Genomic DNA, 15,556 nt, shown 5'->3' on the forward strand with positions numbered 1-15,556 from the left:
TGTTGGTGAGAATATGCTTCAGGTTGGCAGGTTGTCTGTGGGCGAGGACTGGCCTGCCACCCAAGGCCTGTGAAAGTGTGGGATCATTGTCCAGGATGGGTTGTAGATCCCTGATGATGCGTTGGAGGGGGTTTGAGCTGGGGACTCTGAAGAGTATAATTCAAAGAATCAGAGCAGGTTGCAGTGGGGACAGAAGGAACGTGAAGAGATTTGGCAGCATTTGACCTCCAGAAGAAGAAAGAGGAGCGTCCATGTACCAGCAATGCAGATACAGATGAGCAACCATTTTCATGTTCTCTCAACAGGTGAGAGTGGACTAGATAAGGCATCTGAGGGAAGGGAGCAGAAGGGAGATTCCACTGATTGGAAGCGCATGAGATACTTGTCCTAGGGATGGGGTTCCACGGTCACCACTCCCAAGAGGAGGTGGGTGGTGGTGTGGTTGGGATTACCTCTTCAGGGGACTGAGTCATCTATCTGCCACCTCAACCGGAAAACTGAGAGGTCTGCTGCTTGCCAGGAGCTAGGATTCACAATGTAATGGGAGAGACTGCCGAGACTCATCAAGCGCTTGATTTCTACCCTTCCTGCTTCTCCATGTGGACACCAATGATACTGCCAAGAATGACCTTGAGGATCACTGCAGACTACGTCGCCCAGGGAAGAAGGATAAAGGAGTTCTAGGTGCAAGTGGTGTTCTCAGACATCCTCCTGTGGAAGGAAAAGGCCCGGGTAGAGACCACAAATCGTGGAAGTCAATGAATGGCTACACAGGTGGTGTCGGAGAGAAGGGTTTGGATTCTTCTGACCAAGGGATGGTGTTCTGAGAAGGAGGAGGCTAGGCAGAGACGGGTTCCACCAACAAAGAGAGGGAAGAGCATCCTCACAAGCAGTCTGGCTAACTTCTAGCGAGGAGGGTTTTAGAGTAGGTTCACTGGGGAAGGGAGACCAAAACCCTGAGGTAAGTGGGGAAGTGGATACCAGGAGGAAGCACGAGCAGGAGAGTGCAAGACAGGAGGACTCCTGTCTCATACTGAGAAAGCGGGATGATCAGCTAGTTTTCTTAATTAGCTATACACAAATGCAAGAAGCCTGGGAAACAAGCAGGGAGAACTGGAAGTCCTGGCACAGTCAAGGAACTATGATGTGATTGGAATAACAGAGACTTGGTGGGATAACTCACATGGCTGGAGTACTGTCATGGATAGATATAAACTGTTCAAGAAGGACAGGCAGGGCAGAAAAGGTGGGGAAGTTGTACTGAATGTAAGAGAGGAATACACCTGCTCAGAGCTCTGATATGAAACTGCAGAAAAACCTGAGAGTCTCTGAATTAAGTTTAGAAGTGTGAACAACACGGGTGATGTTGTGATGGGAGTCTGCTATAGACCACCAGACTAGGGCGCTGAGGTGGACAAGGCTTTCTTCCGACAACAAACAGAAGTTACTAGATCACAGGCCCGGGTTCTCATGGGAGACGTCAATAACCCTGATATCTGCTGGGAGAGCAATACAGAGGTGCACAGACAATCCAGGAAGTTTTTTGAAAGAGTAGGGGACAATTTCCTGGTGCAAGTGCTGGAGGAACCAACTAGGGGCAGAGCTCTTCTAGACCTGCTGCTCACAAAGAGGAAAGAATTAGTAGGGGCAGCAAAAGTGGATGGGAACCTGGGAGGCAGTGACCATAAGATGATCGAGTTCAGGATCCTGATGCAAGGAAGAGAGGAAAGCAGCAGAATAAAGATTCTGGATTTCAGAAATGCAGACTTTGACTTCTTCAGGGAATGGATGGGCAGGATCTCCTGGTAGAATAACATGAGGGGGAAAGGAGTCCAGGAGAGCTGGCAGTATTTTAAAGAATCCTTATTGAGGTTGCAGGAACAAACCATCCCAATGTGTAGAAAGAATAGTAAATATGGCAGGTGACCAGCTTGGCTTAACAGTGAAAACCTTGCTGATTTTAAACGCAAAAAAGAAGCTTACAAGAAGTGGAAGATTGGCCAAATGACCAGGGAGGAGTATAAAAATATTGCTCAGGCATAAAGGAGTGAAATCAGGAAGGCCAAATCCCACTTGGAGTTGCAGCTAGCAAGAGATGCTAAGAGTAACAAGAAAGGTTTCTTCAGGTATGTTAGCAACAAGAAGAAAGCCAAGGAAAGTGTGGGCCCCTTACTGAATGAGGGAGGCAACCTAGTGACAGAGGAATTGGAAAAAGCTAATGTACTCAATGATTTTTTTGCCCCTGACTTCATGAACAAGGTCAGCTCCCAGACTGCTACACTGGGCAGCACAGTATGGGGAGAAGGTGACCAGCCCTCTGTGGAGAAAGAAGTGGTTCGGGACTATTTAGAAGAACTGGACGAGCACAAGTCCATGGGGCTGGGTGCACTGCGTTTGAGGGTGCTAAAGAAGTTGGCAGATGTGATTGCAGAGCCATTGGCCATTATCTCTGAAAACTCATGGCAATCCAGGTCCTGGATGACTGGAAAAAGGGGAGAAGGAGGATCCGGGGAACTACAGGCCAATCAGCCTCATCTCAGTCCCTGGAAAAATCATGGAGAAGATCCTCAAGGAATCAATTCTGAACCACTTAAAGGAGGGGAAAGTGATCAGGAACAGTCAGCATGGATTCACCAAGGGCAAGTCATGCCGGACTAACCTAATTGCCCTCTATGAAGAGATAACTGGCTCTGTGGATGAGAGGAAAGCAGTGGATGTGTTACCCCTTGACTTTAGCAAAGCTTTGATACGGTCTCCACAGTATTTTTGCCAGCAAGTTAAAGAAGTATGGACTGGAAGAATGGACTATAAGGTGGATAGAAAGCTGACTAGATCATCGGGCTCAACTTGTAGTGATCAAAGCTTCATGTCTAGTTGGCAGCCGGTATCAAGCAGAGTGCCCCAAGGGTCGGTCCTGGGGCCGATTTTGTTCAATATCTTCATTAATGATCTGGAGGATGGCATTGACGCACCTCAGCAAGTTTGCAGAGTACACTAAACTGGGAGGAGTGGTAGATATGCTGTAGGGTAGGGATAGGATACAGAGGAACCTAGACATATTAGAGGATTGGGCCAAAAGAAACCTGATGAGGTTCAATAAGGACAAGTGCAGAGTCCTGCACTTAGGATGGAAGAATCCCATGCACTGCTACAGACTAGGACCGAAAGGCTAGGCAGCAGTTCTGCAGAAAAGGACCTAGAGATTCCAGTGGATGAGAAGCTGATATGAGTCAACAGTGTGCCATAATTGCCAAGAAGGCTAATGTCATTTTGGGCTGTATAAGTAGGGGCATTGCCAGCAGATTGAGGGATGTGATAATTCCATCTATTCGACATTGGTGAGGCCTCATCTGGAGTACTCATCTGAGTTTTGAGCCCCACACTATGAGAAGGATGTGGGAAAATTGGAAATAGTCCAGCGGAGGGCAACAAAATGATTAGGGGCTGGAGCACATGACTTATGAGGAGAGGCTGAGGGAACTGGGATTGTTTAGTCTGCAGAAGAGATGAATGAAGGGGGATTTGATAGCTGCTTTCAACTACCTGAAAGGGGGTTCCAAAGAGGATGTGCTAGGCTGTTCTCAGTGGTAGCAGATGACGGAAAAAGGAGTAATGGTCTCAAGTTGCAGAGGGGAGGTTTAGGTTGGATATTAGGAAAACTTTTCACTAGTAGGGTGGTGAAGCACTGGAATAGGTTACCTAGGAGGTGGTGGAATCTCCTTCCTTAGGGGTTTTTAAGGTCAGGCCTGACAAAGCCCTGTCTGGGATGATTTAGTTGGAGATTGGTCCTGCTTTGAGCAGGGGGTTGGACTAGATGACCTTCTGAGGTCCCTTCCAACCCTGAGATTCTTTTCTATGACTCTATGATAATAAGAAGTGCATAGAGCCATTATTAACATTATAGATATTGGCCTCCCTTTTGACCCAAGAGTTAGCCGGTATTTGAGGTCTTGTGCACTGTTTGGTTGAGAGGAGAAAGTGATGACAGAGTCAGGTATGTTCATTTATGCAACCCCATTTATTTACATAGAATCCACAAAGTCCTGTATGTCCTTGAGCACAACAGTAACCAGACAATAGGAGGCACTTTATTTGCTCCTGACTCTAAGTGTCTTTCCAGCCATCACTCTTTCCAAAAGCCCCTGCATTTGTTATCAGACCATGAGGAACCCCGTTGGACTACATGGCCCTGCCACTCCCAGCCTTGCCTGTGGTCTTGTCCTTGTGGGTTGGTTTCCATTGCCCAGGTGGAACTAAACAAAAGGGCATTTAATGGTTCCTGTGTTTAGCCTGAATGGAAGGTGCTTATCACAGCCACCAAATACAACAATGTGCTGCAGTTGCCCATAGATTAATGACACACTTTAGGGACCCAGCCAGGCTCCAGTCTCTCCAACAACTTTCCTCCAATTGCTTTATTTTGATACCATTTATTAACAGGCTTGTGAATTCTTGACCCAGTTATTTTGTTATATCCAATGAAGTGGATACAGAGTTTCACAGATCCTTTAAGCTGTCTAGGATCAGTGGACTGGCCCTATTAGTATCCAGTCCTCCCTTTCACATGGCACACTACTTGTGTCTTGCATCGTGCACCACAGGGGCAACAAGAGCCCCAGCAGGAACCCCCTCCTGGTCACCCTTCAGTCCTTCTTCCTGTTCACCTGTGGAGACAGTGTTAGTATTGGCAGGTGCTGGTTTAAACAGTTTGAACTGATTTTGGTGCCTCCAAAACGTTCCCATTTTCCCTCCAACCTTTGCACACATGGTGTTAATAGTCAAAGGGCCCGCCTGGCTACCTTGGCTTCAGAATTCCATTGACCTCCGGATAAATGCAACACATTGCCAGATTTCCAACTTTAAATGCAGGTTTGCTTAGACTGCTCTTATTATCCAGCTGGGTTTGATTTTTTTTTAACTTGGTTGTATAGCGGTTTTTTAATTTATTGTCCAGTACCTTAATGTAGTTTTGTAACCTGTCTGTGAAGGGCCCTGACCCTTCTGCAGGCAGGACTGCATCACTAGGCATTCTCATTGCTCTTCCTGTTGTTAGTTCAAAGGTGTTAGCCGGGTCAGCTTGTTTAGGCTGCCTGTGCTTTGGTAAAGCACAGCAGTCTCCTGTATCCAGAACTGCTTGTGTTAAGGTTGCTTTCATTGTCCTTCTTATTCTTGTTACCATTCCTGAGCTTTCAGGGTGGTACAGTATATGGAACCTTCGCTTTATTCCTAATGCCTAACATGCCTCTTGCATTACACGCCCCATATAGTGAGTTCCTTGGTCCGAGTCTATTGACAGTGGCAGGCCCATCTGGGTATTACTTCCTTTGCTAAGATAGGAGCCACTGTTGTGGCAGTACAGTTTTTAGCGGGGAATGCCTCTACCCATTGGGTGAAAGTGTCAATAATTACCAAAATATACTTATATCCCCTGCTTTGTGGCAAGGACGCAGTAAAATCACTTTGCAGATTCTGCCGTGGTCCCTCTGGCCGTGGTTGATGGTTCAGGGGTACGTTCTTCCTCCTACTCACATTCACTTGTGCACATTACACATTTTTAAGAAATTAGCATCTTTTTTCATAGCTGCTTTAGGGCAGCTTTTATTTGCCTCCATCCCAGGGGAGCTGGGGAGTGAATGGCATGGAGCAGCAGAGCCGGTATGCACTCAGGGGCTACCAGCTCCTCCCCCCCAGCCCATATTAAATTGATTTTTATATACACAGCCTGGTCCTTCTAATTTGTTTTTCTTTTTCAGGCTTATGGTTGCATAGAGCCCGTTTAAATTCACCTCCTCCTCAGCCCCTGCAATTCCACAAAGCCTGACTGGGTTTGCCTGTGCAGCCTCTTTAGCCCGTTATTCTGCCCAGTAGTTTCCCTTCTGTTCCTCGCTTGCGATTGTATGATGACTACTGCCAGTTCTGATCGTAGTTTGACAGCTTCTGTTAGTCTTTTAACCGCATCGGTATTATTAATGGGTTTGCTGGTTGTTATAAAACCCCTGCGTGACCACACGTCCATGTAGTCACACATTGCTCACGTACCTGCTGTCTGTGTACACTGTGAGCCTTTCACTCTCCCCCACTCTTAGAGCGTCAGTGAGGGCTGCCAGCTCTGCTTTTTGAGCTGACTTTGAACCATCCAGCTGGCCTGACACTATTACTGTTCCATTACTAACTACTGATGCTCATTCTGTATATGACACTTTATTTTGATACTTCCTTGACCTATTTACATACAAAATTATGTCTGGATTTTTAATGCCTTTTTTTAACTCTTCTCAACACTTTCTCTCCCCTATCTATGAGACATTCATGTACTTTTCTATTTCTATTATCACATCCGAAGAAGTGAGCTGTAGCTCACGAAAGCTCATGCTTAAATAAATTTGTTAGTCTTTAAGGTGCCACAAGTACTCCTGTTTTTTTTTCGGGTACAGACTAACACGGCTGCTACTCTGAAACTTTTCTATTTATGTTCAGGTATTTAGCCACATTTAGTTTTTTGTCCCTCACTGTGGAGAAATTAGGGTTTTGCAAGCACAGTGTTTACTCCCACTGACTCCTGCGGGCAGGGACGGCTCCAGACCCCAGTGCGCCAAGCGCGCGCTTGGGGCGGCATCCCGTGGGAGGGTGGCAGGCGGCTCCGGTGGACCTCCCGCAGTCGTGCCTGCGGAGGGTCCGCTGGTCCTGCGGCTCCGGTGGACCTCCCGCAGGCACGTCTGCGGGAGGTCCACTGGAGCCACGGGACCGGCGACCACCAGAGCGCCCCCCGCGGCGTGCCGTCCTGCTTGGGGCGGCGCAAATCCTAGAGCCGCCCCTGCCTGCAGGCATCTGTTATGGATTTTAGCCGCCCAGTATTAAGGAGGTCAATGAGCGTGTGTGGGGTGTGCAATACCAGCATGCCCGTGAGGGTATATGGCTTACTGGCTTTTACAGCCCAGGTTGCACAATCCAAAGCAGCCATGCTCTCTGGTAGCCCTTGTGATACAGGGGACCTTAAGGTAGACAGGTATGCCACCAGGCGCTGTTTGAGATGTGTCAGCACTGCAGCATATTGGTCTTACTGTGATAGGGTGATCAGCTAGCAAGTGTGAAAAATTGGGACAGGGGTGGGGAGACCATATAAAAAAAAGCCCCAAATATTGGGACTGTCCCTATAAAATTGGGATATCTGGTCACCCTATACTGTGATTACAGTACAGGCGGAACTGCTTTCCCATATTGGGTAAGCCCAGGCTGGGGGCAGTGGATAGAGCTTGCTTTACTTTTACGAATGCCTCCTCTTCTTCTGTGCCCCCTATTACTGACTCATTTGTAGGTTTTCCCCCTCTAGTAAGTTTTTGGTTTGGTTACACCATCTCTGAGTGCTCTGGTATATATGTCCTACAGTAACTAAGGAGTCCCAGCACTTTCTGGATTTCTTTAACTGTCCGTGGTCTTTTTAACTCTTGAATTGCCTGCTTGGAATGAGACTATTTTGATTCTTGCCTCAAAGCTAATTCTTTTTAATATTTTTTTTCTATCTGAGGATGTTTTTTTCTATTAACAGCCTAGCATTCTCTGACCCTTACCCTTCTGTAACATTGTTTTTTGTAAATACCTTTAAAATGCTTATTATTATTTTTAATCTTCTGAAAGACAAAAACAATATTGTTTTACTCTTTTGGGGGAGGCAGATTACGGGGATGGGATTTCCCAAGTCCCTGGACAGGTTCTACAGCAAGACAAGATAAGCACAATAAACCAATGGTCTAAAAGATTACATAATGGCTCCATCATTGGTTCAAATTAACATATTGCTAACACCTTAAACTATTTCTGTTAAAGTGTATCAGTTAAATCCTAATTTTGGGGTCCAGGGGAATGAGGTAGCAGCTCTCCCGGTTGACCAACAGGTAAATTTCTGGAGATTTAAAGCAAAAAGGCAGTAATTAGTATTTAACAATGACAATTGTTTATAGGTTTACCCTTGAATTTCTATGGGCTAAGATTGGCAAACATCTGTGAGAAGAGGGTGTCATAACTCGTAACTGGGTGGGGCAGAAAAGGGCCAGACCAAGACTGTGGAGGGGGGGAGGTTATGTAGGAAGTGGCGCTGTTGGTTTTTACCAGCCTAGATGCCGATTAGAATTGCTCTTGATGTATGTTCAGCAGTGCTGTCAGATGGACATTTTCTGGCTTAGCAGAAAAGTAACATTACTGTGATTTTATCTTAAAGCATCCACCACCCCAGACCGAAGAGACGTCGATATACATGAGCATGACACTGCAGCGGGATACATGTCATTAATGCTCCAATTGCTGTAATGCAGAACTCGTCCATGCACAGCCTCATCACAGAACCCCCCCCCAAAATCAGAGGCAACTGTAGCCCAGGCTGTGCAGCAACGACATGGGAGACTTTCTCTGGAGCCACAACTGGACCATGCACAGTGACCCGAAGTGTGGTAGGACACTGGAATATTCTCAGGACACATGGAGCATGTTTGCCTTTTGGAAAAAAATGTTTCTTCTGAATAAAATTGGGAAAAAATACCCAAACTCTCTATTAGTATCCTCTGACTCTTTGGGTATGTCCACACTTTCCGCCGGATTGCGATAAATCGATCCCCAAATGCACTTCCCGTCGACTCCGGAACTCTACCAGAGTGAGAGGCGGAAACGGAGTTGACGGGGGAGCTGCTGCCATCGATCCCATGCCATGTGTACGGGAGGTAAGTCGATCTAAGATATGTTGACTTCAGCTACGCTATTCTTGTAGCTGAAGTTGCATCTCTTAGATCGATTCTCCCCCCCAGTGTAGACCAGGCCTTTATCTTGACAACTCAGTCCCCAAGTCATCAGCTCTGTTTAACGATTCCACTACCAACCCAAAGTGTACAAAAATCATGAAAGACGCCCCCCCATTCCAATATTGCCTTAAGAATTCATGCCTTTTTAATATATATATATATATATATATATATATATATATATATATATATATATATATGATTTTGGATCCTTTGATTTGCCTTCTAGTGTTTGAGCCTTTAGGGGTCAGGTTTTTCCAGTTTTTTGTCTCAACCAGGAGAGCTAGAAACTTAATTTTTTAAACAAAAGCCAAAATTTCCACTGTGCATTACTTTGCATTTATCAACCTTGAATTTCATCTGCCATTTTGTGGCTCAGTGATCCAGTATAGTGAGGTCCCTTTGTAACTCTTTTTGCAGTACAGGTGACACCTGCCATTCACCGTTTGTGGGGACAACGAAGGGCTGCACAAAGTCACTTGAGGCAGAGCTAGGAATAGAGCAGAGGTCTCTATTATGGCAAGCCCCAGTCTCATCCACATTGTCTCACTGCCTGGCACAGGGAATGTACCAGATTCATGTGCTTGGTTATGCTGCCTGTAACTCTAACCACTGTCATAGAATATCAGGGTTAAAAGGGACCTCAGGAGTTCATCCAGTCTAACCCCCTGCTCAAAGCAAGACCAATTCCCAAACAGATTTTTACCCTAGCTTCCTGAATGGCCCCTCAAGGACTGAACTCACAACCCTGGGTTTAGTCAGGCCAATGAGCAAAGCCCTGAGCTATCCATCCCCACTAGCTGCTCCCACAGCCAACCGATCTCCCACTGCTGCAAATAGTGGGTGTTGTGTCTCCATATAAGGGCTGGTGCACACAGAGGATAATAATCTACTTCTTCTGCCTGTCACGCCTGTCACTCAACTTTGTGTCTCTGGATTCTCTCTCTCCCATTGCATGGACAATTGTACTTGCCCTGCCATTCATCCCCCATACCAGTGACTCTGAGGTGCTGGGCAGAGTTGAGCTAGGATTTGTTTACCCGGTTATTGCTGTCCTTGATCTCATACCCCCCAGGAGTAATTCCCAGAGCTGTCTCTGGACACCTCATGGACATAGTCCTAAGTAACCTTCTCTTCAAGCACCTCTGGGATGAACTCTCCTCCCCGTCCTTACAGAAGATGATGTTGGTGGCTGGGGTCCAGGAGAACATGGAGCACTGGAGCAGCATGGAGTCTCCTCCCAGATGGAGGTCTGGTCCAGGTAAAAGATTGTGGCAGGAGAACTCCTGGCATGGGGAAATGGGTGAAAGCCATTAATGGGGCTGTCGGTGGTGCCTATTTCAGGAGGAGCCAAGGGAGCAGTTTGCCAAAGGAATTTGGTTGCTGTGGGAGCAGCTTGCAGCTGTTAGGTGGTTCCTGGGCCATGGACAAGTTGCTGAATAGCCCCCTAGGGAGCATGGGATGATCCACATGGGGACTGTGGCAGTCTGGAGAGTTTGGCTTCTCTTCCCACAATCCCCAGAGTGCCTACGAGGTCACTGTGCAATCACCCACAATCCCCACGGCCGCTAACGTGACTGAGTGCAGGAGGGGTGTAGTGGGGACCATGCTGAGTGTGGTGTGAACGCCATGTGGGATGCATGGCTCTGTCTGAGCGATGGTCGGGATAGCCCATGTGAATGGAGTGCAGTGTGGGTCGCTCCGTAGCATTGACACCTCTCCGTGGGGCAGAGCAGGAGGAGCTGTCCCTGCTCAAGGGCTGTGGGGGTCTGCGCAACAGCTCTGGAGCAGGCTCTTATTTCAGCACAGCTGGGTAATGGGGGGATAATGTCAGATCTGAGACTGTCAGCTCTTCGGGGTCAGAGTCCAGAGCCACACATAGGGGTGTGCAGCACCTGGCGCTATGGGGCCCTGATCCCTGGGGGGAGCCATCTGGGAGCCACACTAATAATGATAATAATGAATAATAATCTTCTGCAGCTGGAAGCCTTTTTTTGTCAATACAAACCCCTCTGGTACGATAGTTAACTAGAGAGTGAGTTTGTCCGGGGACAGACAGACAGACGGACTCACTTGGAGCTGTGCAGATCTACTGGGACTCAGCGCTGGGAACAGAAAGGTGCCATGTGGTTAGTGCTGGAGATAAAATCTCCCCCTTTTCTAAGTCTCTTGAGGGACAAAAACTCCCATTAATAGACAGGAAAAGAAATTCCTGGTTCGTGTTTTGGTGAAGAAGCAAACCAGGCAGGCGTTAGATCTGGGGCAGGGCAGGTTCCTCGCACACACAGACCTTGGCTGAGCTGGGACCTACTTTCCTTTCAGCTCTCTAGAAGGCCAGATCCTCAGCTGGTGTAAACCAGCATTGATTCCAGTGGAGCTACACAGATTTACACCAACTGGGGATCTGGCTCAATAACTCTCACACTCAGTGTTTACACTGGTTCCCATTTCTCTCCCACTGAAAAGGATTTGCTAAGAGTCTGGGCCAGGGGCTGCTCTTGGTTCTGTTTCCTCCCAACCTGCTACAAATTAGCACAGGATTCCCACATACTCACCTGGCAGCAAGAGGCACAGAGACAGGATCATCAGGGCAGTGGAAATAACTGATCAGGATGGAAACAGCCCATCAGCTTTTGCTCCAAATGGAGTCTGGAGGGGACAATCCACAGTCGCTCCCTGCTCCAGCTTGCCTCCTCTGCTCTGTCAGACTTCAGGAGAATAAAAACTCTGGTATCTCTCTCTGATCCCATCTGTCCCCGTATGCTCCCCAGGGAGAGATACTCCAGCCAGCCCCTTTCCCTGCTTCCAGGCTGCCTGGGATCTATGGGGCTCTGGCCGCAGAGACACTGCAGCCTCTCTCTGAGCTGCTCTGTCCCCTCCTCAGGTCTGCTATTCATCACCGCTCCCATTTCCTGCCGCCCCCTTCCATGCTCAGGCCACATTGTCTCTATTTAGAGCTGGAGGATTGAGAACTGAAGGGGCTTGGTTTGCTTCATAGAATCATAGAATCATAGAATTCAAGATCAGAAGGGACCATTATGATCATCTAGTCTGACCTCCTGCAAGATGCAGGCCACATAAGCCGATCCACCCACTCCTTAGCAAGCGACCTTTGCCCCATGCTTCGGAGGAAGGCGAAAAACCTCCAGGGCCACTGCCAATCTACCCTGGAGGAAAATTCCTTCCCGACCCCAAATATGGTGGTCAGCTGAACCCCGAATCTTGTTTGAATCTAAACATATTACTGAGGAAACACCCCCCATCCCATCTCACTGCCTGGGGACCGAGACAGCCCCCTGGCTAAAGGCACAACTGGGCCAGAGTGAAAGGTCACTGGGTGACTAGGGGCCCTAGGATGTTGGATGAGCCTGAACCTTTTGCCTCCACCTGGTCTCCAGTCCCTGGTGAGAAGGAGCCAGCTCCCCCAGGGAGAAATTCACCCTCTGGGCTTAAGGGGATATAGATTGGGTCTAAGCCTCATGCTAGAGCCTCTGCAGGGGGGTGAATTTACCCTCCAGAGGACACCTCCCATAGGACTTGCACTGGCTTCCTCACCAGCTTAGTCTTCTTCACCCCATCCTCCAGCCCCAGTTCCAGCCACTTCTGTCCATCCTGCCCTGACTGTCCCCTCTCCCCATTCTGAGTTAGAATCATAGAATATCAGGGTTGGAAGGGACCTCAGGAGATCAACTAGTCCAACCCTCTGCTTAAAGCAGGACCAAACCCAACTAAATCATCCCAGCCAGGGCTTTGTCAAGCTGGGCCTTAAAGACCTCTAAGGATGGAGATTCCCCCACCTCCCTAGGTAACTCATTCCAGTGCTTCACCACCCTCCTAGTGAAATAGTGTTTCCTAATATTAGGGTTACCATAGGTCTGTATTTTCCCAGACAGTCCGGATTTTTGGTTCTTAAATCACCATCTGGAAGGAATTTTTAAATATCTAAAAATGTCTGGGATTTTGCCATTATTATTTTTCTCCAAATAACTTGATTATTCAAGAAATAGAGTGAATTTTGATTACTTGAGAAATAGAGTTAATGTTGGTCACTCAAGAGAGTGCCTGCATTTTCCCCTAGCTCCCAGCGCTTGCGCCATGAAACAACTGTTTTGCGCAACTGGGAGGGAGCGGGGAGGAGGAGAATATGGCATGCTTGGGGGAGGCGGCAGGGCGGTATTTGGGGAAGGGGTTGGAATGGGGTGGGAAGGGGCCAGGAAGGTGGAGTTGGGGTGGGGCTAGGGGCAGAAGGGAGCAAGCACCCACTATTGCTGGGGAAAGTTGGTGCCTAGCTCTATGGTTCTAGACAGGTATGTTCACTTTTCCATAGTGGCAATAGTGCAATTTCAGTGTCCTTTCTGAGTTCGTACTGTGCATGGTAGTGTTTCCTCAAGAGCTCTTTATTTGATATTTTATGTTACCACCCCCAAACACAATGCCAAAACAAAAGTGTAAATTCACTGCAGAACTAAAGATGAAATTCCTGTGTTTTCAAAATGATAGAGAAGAAGTGCTTGGTATGTTTACTTGGAACTTACGTCTCTCTGAAAATTAAAGGTGCTAATGATTTACAAACTCATGTAGACTCAGACAAGCACAAAAAAGTAGTTTGAGGAGAGAGCTCATCAACAAAATGGACAGATTATTTTGCAAAAGCAGGCAGCAAATCAGAGGATGCTGTTACTGCATCAGAGGGTGCTTTTGCATTTCACACCGTTAAGCATCATAATAGCATTAAGTCAATGGATTGTACATCTGTCTTCTTGAGGAAGACATTCCCTGATTCTGAAGTAGCATGGAAATTTTCAAGTGATAGAACCAAGACAGAAGCAATTGTTATCTCTGTGCTTGCACTGCATTCTGTTGATGTTGTTCTGAAAATGTTTGAAGAAAATGATATAGCTTACTGTGGAGTTGCTACAGATGGAAGCAGTCAGTGAAAATACTTCCAGTAATTATTCAGTATTTCGACTGGAAGAATGGTGGTTTACAGTCAAAATTGATTGAGGTCCAGAACACACCTAATGAAACTGCAGACACAATTGCTCATTACGTAAAAGAAACGCTTGAAAAAAATGATTTTCTCCAGAAGTGTATTGCATTTACAGGTGACAACTGCAATACAGTGTTTGGAGGACTCCAACGTGATGAAGATGGAAAGAATGTGTTTGCAAAGAAGTTGTTGCAGAAGAGAACATTAATTGGTGTGGGTTGCCCAGCACACATTTTGAACAATTGTGTGCACCATGCAGCAGAAAGAATGAACGTTGACATTGAGAACATTATTTTTAAAATTTACTTTCATATCTACACTGCCCTAACTGAGTGGCTGAAGAAGTACTGTGAGTTTGTTGATGTTGAATACAGAAAGCTGCTGTCTCATAGCAAGACACGATGGCTGTCATTATTTCCAGGCATTACAAGGCTGATACAGATGTTTCCGGCCTTGAAGTCTTTCTTTCTGTCACAGGACAAACCACCCACAGTGCTTAAGACATTTTTTGAGTATGAATTAAGCGAGATTTACCTCTGGCACATGCATTCGCTCATGAGTGTATTCCAAACTTACATCCAAGAAATCGAAAGGGAAAGCAATTCTGTCGTGGAAGTGCTGAAAAGTTTGAAGTCAGTTCACATTATCCTTCTTGAATGCAAGACTCACAACTTTATGTCCCTGAAAGTTAAGGGACTACTGGCACAAAAGTGCATGGAAGGAATTGATTTGACAAATTCTGTGCTGAAGTAAATAATATGTACAGCAGATGCTTAGAATATTTGGAGAAGTGGCTTAGACCCCTGGAAGACTTCTCTTGTTTCAGGTGGATTACCCTGAGTGAGACCGAATTGTAGTGATGTGGAACCTTGTATCAAGTACCTGATCGATAAGGGGGTGCAAATTGATGACGTGAAGTGTTTTCAGCAACCTGAAGAAGTTTACAGAAAGTTGCAACAGTGATGAAGAGTTCATTAATTATTTGCTAGCACACCAGAAGGGGACCAAATATTTTGAGAAATCCAAAACACTGAGTGTCATTCAGGACTGTTAAAGATTGCACAGTTCTTCTTTGCTATTCCTTCTCAAAATGCAAAAGTAGAGTGAATTTTTTCACTGATGCAAAGCCAGTGGACAAAGGAAAGAACAACTTGAATGTTGAGTCGCTGGAAGGAATTCTACTTTATAGTACAACTTCAGACAAACTTCTTGTAAAGACTTTCATGCCTTCTTAAAGAGCAATCAGCCACTGCTGAGAAAAATGAGATCTACAGAGAAGTATGTGTGGGCACATGAAGATAAAGAAAACTGAAGAACTGGTGAAAGGAAAGGACTCACAACATATAAAGAAGTACAGTAAACTTTAAATAATTAAACTTCACTTTTGAGGCCATATCACTTTTTCTTATATATACTCAATATAGATGACATGTAGCGCACAGCATATATAACAGTATAATAACACATTAACACAATGTGAGTTGGTAGATACTGATGCACACACACACACACACACCCCTGTGGAGTTTCCTATTTTTTGAATGTTCAAATATGGTAACCCTACCTAATATCCAACCTAGACCTCCCATACTGCAACTCCTGAGGTGTCTGCTTTCCCTCCTGAGAGAGGGTAACAGGGCACTGCTGGATGGGGAAGAACACAAGGCAGTTGAGAAAGAGCATCCAGAAATGACTTCTGAGCAGGTGGGAGCCAGAATTAGTGTGACTAAGCAAGTGGGGAATCAGACGAAAAGGCCAAAGAAACCTGTGGGAAAGA

Source organism: Mauremys reevesii, unplaced genomic scaffold (assembly GCF_016161935.1).
Source record: "Mauremys reevesii isolate NIE-2019 unplaced genomic scaffold, ASM1616193v1 Contig95, whole genome shotgun sequence".
Classification (NCBI taxonomy): Eukaryota; Metazoa; Chordata; order Testudines; family Geoemydidae; genus Mauremys; species Mauremys reevesii.